Raw genomic sequence first — 9,672 nt, forward strand, 5'->3', positions numbered from 1 at the left:
TGCCTTGAGGTTCCAACTTAAACCCTGTATGGGAGGTGTGTCGGTCCCCAGATCCAAATTCTTCAGGGCACTTGCGTGATCATCTATATGAAATGCCTTCATTACCGTGGCACTGTTGGAAGCTATTTTATGCAGTCTTAGATTGGCAGTTTCTAGCATCCTTTGAGTCCGTTTGAGCAGTTCTATGGCTTCTTCTTCTGTGGGAACCGATTTCAACCCATCATCCACATAAAAGTCTCTCTCAACAAAATCTCTAGCGTCTTTCCCATACTCTTCCTCTCCTTCTTGGGCTGTCCTTCTGAGCCCGTAGGCAGCCACTGCCGGCGATGGGCTGTTGCCAAAGACATGCACTTTCATTCTACACTCTATGACTTTGTCATCTATGTCGTCGTTCTGGTACCACAGGAACCTTAGGTAATTTCTGGAGTCTTCTCTTACAAAAAAGCAGTGGAACATCTGTTGGATGTCTGCTGTAATGGCGATTGGCTCCTTGGGGAAGCAGATAAGCACTCCTAGAAGACTGTTTGTCAAGTCTTGTCCAGTGAGGAGGACGTCGTTTAGAGAGACTCCCTGGTACTGAGCACTGGAATCAAACACTACTCGGATTTGACCAGGTTTCTGGGGATGGTAGACGCCGAATGAGGGAAGGTACCAGCATTCCTCGCCTTCATTCAGAGGAGGTGCTGGTTCTGCGTGACCACTATGGAATATCTTCTGCATGAAGGCCACAAAATGATCCCTGGTCTCCAATTTCCTTTGTAGATTACGGCGGAGCGAATTAAGTCTAGAGATGGCATGCTCTCTGTTGTTTGGGAGGCGTCTTCGGGGGAACGGAACGGTAACGGCGCCACCCAACTGTTTGATTCGTCTTTGAAGAACTCCTTATCCATTATCTTCAGGAATTCTCTGTCTTCTATTGATAGTGCTTGCTTGTCATCATTCCCTGTCGTCTGGAACACTGTACATCCTAGGTCATCAGTGTATTTTTCTGACTGAAGAATGTCTCCTTGTGTTTTGATCGTATACCCTTGTTTATCTTTGTTTCCAAGCTTCTCTTTGACATGGAAGTGATATGGACATGGTTTAAAGAGAGATATACGACCGTTCTCCAGTAGGTTTGTTCGTAGAGCTTTTACATTATCTGGTTTGCGTATCTTGTCAATACACACTTCGCCCACTATCACCCATCCTAGATCGAGCCTTTGTGCGCACGGAGCATTATGCTCCCCATTTCGTTGTTCACGGATTTTATGTGCTCTCATGATGTCTCTGCCAAGTAACAGCAAGATCTGGGCACTTCCATCTAGTGGTGGAATGCGATCAGCTATCGCCTGCAGATGGGGATGGTGGCGTGCCACATCTGGTGTAGGGATTTCGCTTCTATCCTTGTATGTTGAAAAGGTCAAAGAATTCTGACCTGACCAACGATCGATTGCTTTGATCATCGATGATGGCATACATCCTTATGGCTCTTTCAGGTTGTCCGTCTGGGTGCACGGCTACAAGACATATCTTAGAACAAGATCTGCCATCACTGGCTTCCCCACAGACCTCGGTGCATTTAGATGCTACGGATAGGGGGGGTGTGCTTGGATCTTCTTCCTCCCCGCCCTGCTTTGTAACAAGGTTAGGGGCCTTGATTGTTTTAGTCTTAAATGTCTCTGGATGTAAAGCTGCTACGTGTCTGTCACTGCCACACTCTGTGCACTTTATAGCTTCTTTACACTCTTTGAATAGGTGACTTGTAGAAGCACAGCATTTAAAACAAATCCCCAATTCTCGGAGTAGGGCCTTACGCTCCTCTATGGGCTTCATTCTGAACCCAATACACTTGCTAAGCGGATGTGGCTTTCTATGTATGGGGCATTCTTTGTTAGGGTTTTTTGGTTTCTTGTTTCCATCGACCGACTGGTCTAAACTCATTTGAGTCATAGAGGACACGTCCGTTCTGTGGACGGAGATGGGTGTTCTAGTGTTATTGTACCTGGCTGCTGGCCTTTCGTTCCTCGTGTTCCTTGCACTGGGTGCAGTATGTGTATCTAACATGAAGCTGGGGTCATTTTTTGACCGGGCTGCTTCGTGAATGAAACTCAAGAAGAATGAGAAAGGGGGGGTAGGCAACTTGCTTCTCACGCTTATATTTGGAGCCTTGTAAAGTCCATCTCTCTTGGAGGCTGTAGGGTAGCTTTTCCAAGATGGGTTTCACTCCACGAGCAGAATCAAGGACATTGAGCCCTTTCAGGGATTGGTCTGTCCTTGAAGATTCCAGCTCCTGCAGCAAGTCCCCAAGTTCTCGCAACTTTGAGTAGTCTTTGGTTGTAATTCTGGGAAAATTGTCTACTCTCTTGAAGAGTGCGTCTTCGATCGCTTCAGGACTACCATAGCATTCTTCTAGTCTTTCCCATACTAAATCAAGACCCACTTCGGGGTGGTTAACATTTGCTGATCTAAGCCTCTTTGCATGTTCTGCAGATTCTTTCCCCAGCCATTTGGTTAGTAGACTGAGTTCTTCTCTTGCCGAGAAGCCCAGACTCTTGATAGCGTCTTTGAATGTGGATTTCCATATCCTGTAATTCTCCGGACGGTCGTCGAAGTTGGTAAGACCTGTCTGCACCATGTCACGCCGGATCATGTACTTGCCCATGTCTGTTAGGCCTGATACATCGATATGTCGGTCTTGTTCTGGTGTGGTTTCACGGAAGGGCCTTGTGTTCTCCCTTTCCTTGGCCTGGATGTTTGATGATCGCTGATCAGTGTGAGGAGCTGTTTCTCTATGCGTGGGCCTACCTGAGCTGTGAGACTGTTACAGTATATCCATATGCCTACTGACGTGTGGATCACCGCTGAGAACCCGGATATCCCGGGTTGTGCGTACCCTTGAAAGAACAGCGTCTATTCTTTGTGGACCTAGAGAGTCTTCAGCGTCTGAGATGTCACTCAGGCAATTCCGAGATGGTGTACTGGTATTGATGCTGAGGAGGCTCCTTACATAGTTTGCGGTGCGTTGATTTATATCTTCTGGAGCTGTCTGGTCATAGGTCTGCTCCCCGCCGTCCTGTAGTGCGGCTGCTTCAAAGACTTCAGCTTGCGCTATGGCGGCGGCCGCATCCTCTTCCTTGCTTAGGGCTTCCAAGTTTGCATCTAACTCTGCCTTCCTACGTGCTATGGCAGTGTTGGTGGCTGCTGCGGCGGCCACTGCTGCCTGCTCCTCCTCTTCTATGCGGGCTCTCTCTGCCCTTATGGCCGCCTCTTTCCGACCATATTCGGCCCTAGCACGCGCGGCCTCTGCGGCGGCTCGTGCCTTGGTGGCATTCGCGCTTGCACTAGACACATTAGATTTCACTGATTTGCTTGACCTGGAAGAATGCCTGGATGTGTTGGAGCGCTGCGATGTTTCCAGGAGGAGCTCCTTTCTTTCACTTTGCGCCTCCATAATGGCGGTCTGCACAATGCCGTTGCATTCCATATCGATTGTTTTTTGCAGCTCGCGTTCCCTCAGGCTATTAATTGTGTTGGTTCTTGTCAGATAGGTGAAATATGCTTGTGACAATGCTACATAATGTCTATGACATGACTTGATTTGAGTTATGGCTCGCTTAATGTCCTTTTCTTGTTCGCCAACATTTGTGGCATCACTCATTTCAATTTCGATTTCTTCCCATGCCTTTTCCAACTTAGCACGGTGCATCTCAATGTCAGCTTCATATTTTTCACAGGCTTTTTGTGTCAGTGTAACTGTTCGCTTAGGCCTTGCGCCTTCCTGCATCTGTTGCAGTTGTGTCGCTGTTTCAGTGTCTGACCTGTCACTCTTATGTGTTGTGTCTGGTGAGGGTCTGAGTTCTTCCATGCTGCAGGTGTGTGTAGGCCTTTAGCCAGTTTGTGTGGCGTGCGGTCTGTAACCTGTGTCAGCGGTTGGAGCCGTTTGGTGTCCTGCAGCAGTCGGCTGTAGAGGTAGAGGTAGCTGTACTCACAGGTATCCGTAGCTCTGATCCCTATCTTGGCTGATGTCCAGTGGCGTGGCCCTTGGTAGCCTTAACCGTGGGGACATGCACAGGGGTAAGTATAACTGTTGGTCCTAACTTAGTAGCTGGGCAGAAGGTTAACCCAGGCAAGACACAAGAGTGATTATTCTGTGAGTAATACACTGAGCTGGGTTGCAGCGCTGGTGCCTTTATATTGAAGCTGTGGAAAGCTGGAGCTTTCTGTGCTGCTCCCAAAGCACATGGTATCCGTTTTTACTATTCTGGAACCCCAGGGTCAGATGCCTGGATATGAATGTCAAATGCCAGGAAATGAATAAGATCAGATATCTTAACTCGTCCCCTATAAAAGCAAACAAAGTCTTCTGTATTTTGGTTGTATAGTGTTGGAAAAGTGCTTCTCTAGAAGAAGGTGCTTTGTTATGAGTGGAAGTGCTTCTGCAAGGGGAAGGTAAAAACGGATTGCCTTGCAAGGGAGGAGATAATCAGAACCTGTACTCACAGAGGCTGCTGAGATAGAATGTCCAGGGGAGAGATACAGGGGAACAGGAAAAACACCTAGAACAAACCAACTACAGAAAAGTTGCAGGGGAGGAGGAATAGCCCAATCTCAGCTATGAGAATTGGAAAGTTGCCAGGGCAACCAGCCACTTAAAGGGAAAAAGGGAAATAACAAAATAAACAAACTTGTTCCATGACAGTTAGAGTGAATATGTGTAAGTATGTGTCTAGTATTAATGATGACCTCTTTATTAGGACTGTGGAAAGAATAAGAGGCCATCCATTTAGACTTGAATAAATGAATTTTTATTAATGCAGAGAAGAAGATTCTTTAAAGTAAGAACAATAAAGGTGTGGAACTCACTACCCGCAGATGTTGAGCCTTTAACTATGGGCTAGATTATTTTTTTGCAAAGAAAAATATACAGGGATATAATTGATTATAACGACAGAAATAGTTATAGCTTGTGGATCCAAAAAGGAATTTCCCTTTTTTTTTTAAACCACAATGGAAACCAGTTCAATGTGGTTTATACGTCTTCTTCAGGAACAACAGCAAAGTTGCACTGGACTTCTATCTTTTTCAACCTAAATTACAATGCTATGTAGCATTCATTTGACTTGTAGTTTTTTATTCTTGATCCATTAAATATGATTCCCTTCATGTGCGCTTGTGGATATTGTCAGCACCATACACTTCAATAATGCCACATGTCCCAGCCTCAGATTTGTTTGGAACATAGCAAAATCCCAGACCCTTTGTATTCCATACATATATATTTTATTTCCGTTTTGAAGACTAAGCAAACTTTGACCATTAGAAAGTATTTATAATGTTTTTTAATCAAGACAACCTCAGTAATTCATAGAAAGAGAGTTTGTGGTAAACCATGTACCATTTGTACATTCAGCAAAGTAAGGAATCAGGGCATTCTAAGCAAATACTATTTTAAAGCACCTACCTGAGGCATAAATATTGGTCATATGTCCTATTACACAGGTGGCTCCTTTACAGTGTCCAGAGAGGGCTCTACATTGTGGGAGAGTTTCAGTAGGTTAAAGATTAATGCAGTGCCACTGATTCAGCTCCATGATAAGCAGTATTGGTATGTTAGGATGAGATAGGACACCAACACATTCAAATGCAATATGATAAGCTATTGCCTTGAAGCAATATTTCTTAATGCCATAGACTCATTTTCAGACACCAAACTATCTCGAGGGTTCATAACTGGAGGTATTGGAACCAAATTATGAGGTATGGGATGGGATCTCTGGGTATTTTTATAAAAATGTTGTTAGATCAAACTATTAGCATTTTCAATGCGGATTGAGATAGCAAGTCCGCTAACCAATCAGAAATTAGATCACGCAACACTTAGGTCTTCCCACTTTCCAGTATGGCCAATTGGTATGTTGACATGTTAAGAGTTAAATTACTTCCTCCAGCCCTTACATGTGTGTCTTTTTAAAAAAATATAAACCTGAAGTCAAAGTGAAGAAATCAATTTGATGTGTCAGATGACATGCAAGTAACATTGTCAATAACTGTACCTCAATTCCATGCTGTTATTGTACAAAAACAACAGCAAATATCTTACTAGTTATAGCTAGCAAGGGTTTTTATGATTTGACATTTTTATATAAATACGTGTAATATATGCATAGTAAAACCAAGATATTAAAAGCTTTTGAAATCATACTGTAATCTAATAGGACTGATAATGACAATGATTTTGACAGTCTGGGGAAGTGAGTATGGGAACAGATTGGGCAATTAATTGGGGATCTGTAATCTTAAAATGGTTAAGAACCCCTGGTGTATTTCTAGTTTTATGAAATGAACGTCTAAATGCTCATTGGGATAAACAGTGAGGTATTTCTACGTTTAACATATCACATAACTGGGATTTCGTAGGCCAGAAAGTTCTAAATACATACAGATATTTTAGTCTTATTTCTTTAGTGCATAGAAAGAAGTGCTATGACCCAAAAAATAAATCACAGAACATTAATAAGGCACATATTGTGTATGCTAGTGAGGAAAAAGGTGACTACAGCCCTCCACTATGCTCAAAGCTATGTATAAAGTAGCAGGCATATGTAAATGAGAGTGCCCATTTAAGAGTTGGTTGGGAATCAATAACTGACATTGCTTGCATCCTTATTTCCATGTGTCCTGGTTCACATTTTGAATTCTGGTTTGTTTTTAAGCATATTGATGTTAACACGAATACGAATAAGTGAATAAGTGATGCACAAATCAAACATAAATGTGAGTGTAGTCCTGCTAATAATCACAAAAAACGATATCCACAATTGTTAATAATAAACCAAATACATTAAACTGATTGTCCACAACCCTCCCCCCAAAAAAGAAAAAAGATATTTCATAAAAGCTTTAAACTGCACCTAAGACCTCAAAGACACAAATAACAAAAACAAAAATACAATAAGAGAACTATGCAGTCCCTGATTAACTACTCTCTCAATATCCCTTCCAAACAACCTCCATCATGTGGTGTGGCCCTTTACATTGGATTTAGGTAGTGATACCTCTGTTAATGTAAGTATACCAACACACATGTATTTCTTGCCACTTGTGGATGGTACCCCTTCCTGGAGATCAGGGGTGTACAGGCACAAGGGTTGGCCCACCAGTTCTGTGTGCTCCACTCTGTCACAGGGACTCTTTGTAAGACAGCATATAAGCAACTTTCTTCTGACCAGACATATGGAGCTTTCTCTGCTTTTGAGCAATGCTCAGCATGAGCTTGACACAGCACTCATTCTGGAGCCACAGGACACTGAGGGGATGTATAGGACTGTTAAGCTGCAACAGTTTTTAATGACTCAAATTTACTTAGGAAGATCCTCCAACTTCCCAAAGAGAGGGCAGCACTCAAATATAATCTGAGCCTAGTTCCAAACTCTGTCAGCCAGAAGGTCCCCCCTTTAAGCTTCCTTATGTTCTGCCATCCGTTTCCCCAGAGCACCTCACAAATAGCAGAGAAAGTCTGCCCACTGATTATGGACTACAGGATCAGCCAGCTCCTCTTTTTTATCCACTAGCAGCTATAAATTTAAGTGAGAAAATGGAGGTGACTACAAAACACTGGTAACAATAAACACAATAAAGGTGAACTAGGCAATGGATAATTTGTCTGCTTGGTGATAAGTAAGAAATTTGGTTACCAGCTTGACAGCAGACTCACATCTTTTTAAAAAATAGATAAATTGCTTTGTGAGTAGGCTCTGTCAATACTGAGTGACATCAACTCGACCTAATTCTGATATCAACTTGACTTCTCTGGATGAAGTGACTCGACCCAGAAATGCATCAAACTCAACCGGACTCACAGACCAACTCAATCACCAACTTGACTGACATAGCTGACTGACAGATTCGCACAAGAGACTTAATTGACAGGTTCAACCATGAACTCACCTAATGAACCCGACTTACAGACTCCAGCATCCAGCCCAACTTGACAGTGCTTTTCATGGATAGATGTTTATGAGATATTTTCCTCATTAAATATTTAAATAGTGAGAAGAAAAATCTATTCTATGAGAAAAAATGGTCTATTGATTGTTTTGTGCTGGACAAAATATTGTTAGCTTTCTGCTAAGCTGTTCAGGTAGGTAGCTGCACACCTACACATTTCTGGAGTCACAAGCAATACTAAAGTCCAATAGAAGGTAAATATGTTTAAAAAATAAGTCTAGGGTCAAAAAATTTTACCAAGCTTTAAGTATTCTACAAATACACCAAATGTGGTAATTATAAAAAATATTTCGTGAAATTTTTTTTAAAAAAATATGTTTAAATGCAATGTATGAAGTTATGTATTTAGTTGTCTTATGTGCTAAAGTGAGCATATACCGTATTTGCTCGATTATAAGACGAGGTTTTTTTCAGCGCAAATGCTCTGAAAAATACCCCTCATCTTATAATCGAGGTTGTCTTCTAATCAGACCTCAAAATGTCCGCTGGGGCCATGCTGCTTACCGGGCTTTGGTCGCGAGCAGCAGGAGAACAGGAAGCTAGAAGAGTGTCACATAACTCTGCCTCCCCCCTCCTTCCTCTGGGGGGAGGGGCCAGAGAAGTTGCTCGTACAGCCAGGCCCCTGCAGAAGTCTTCGAGTGAGAGATCTGCAGTTCAGGTAAGGGGGTGGGGGAGGGTTTTTGTGATTAATGTGTGAAGTATGTGTGATTAATGGAATGAATGAGTATTTAAATGCTTGTGAATCAGTGTGTGTTAGTATGGATGTGTAAGGGGGGTGGTGGTGGTAGCATGGCATAGGGAGGCTGTACTCACACTCCTATCATCCCCAGGTTCCAGCATGTACTGGCTGCCTTGGCTTGATAGGAGTGTGATTGCTGTTAGCAGTTTTATATTTATATATATACCTCCAGAAATGCCTTTTAACCCCCTATATGCCACTCAGCCCCATGATATGCCTTTTAACCCCCTATATGCCAGAGTGGCATATAGGGGTATAAGGCATATCATGGGGCAGAGGGGCATATAGGGGGTTAAAAGGCATCATGGGGCACAGTGGCATATAGGAAGGTATAAGACATTTCTGGAGGCAGAGTGGCATATAGAGGGTTAAAAGGCACATCATGGGGCAGAGTGGCAAATAGGGGGTATAAGGCATTTCTGGGGGCAGAGTGGCAACCCTGGGGGCAGATGTGCATAACTGGGGGGGCAGGTTGGCAAATAAAAGGAAATAAAAAAATATATATTTTTCTCAATCATAGCTTTTATTAAATATGAAAATATTGTTTACATGAATTAATATTTACTAGTAAAACTTTTTTTCCTATAGGGTAGTCTTATATTCAGGCTTTTTGTTTTTTTCCTAAATTAATATTTAGATTTTGGGGGGTCGTCTTATAATCAGGGTCGTCTTATAATCGAGCAAATACGGTATGTATGTGCATTATGTATGTATGTGTAAGGGTAGAGCTGCCCCTGACCATCATTATACCCCCACAACTAATTCACAGCCCACATCACAATCATTATCCCCAAACGCTGGTTTTGAGATCAAGCAAATCTACGAAGGATTGGGGAGTCAAGAGGTCACCATAAGCATTGCCATTTTGCCCTAAGGTGAAATTCTGCCTAAATGGCAGTGCTTTTTGTGACCTCCTCTCACCAGATTAGAGGATCCGAGGAGGA

Source organism: Sceloporus occidentalis, unplaced genomic scaffold (genome assembly GCF_023333645.1).
Source record: "Sceloporus occidentalis isolate IW3139 unplaced genomic scaffold, rSceOcc1.0.p SCAF_25, whole genome shotgun sequence".
NCBI lineage: Eukaryota > Metazoa > Chordata > Lepidosauria > Squamata > Phrynosomatidae > Sceloporus > Sceloporus occidentalis.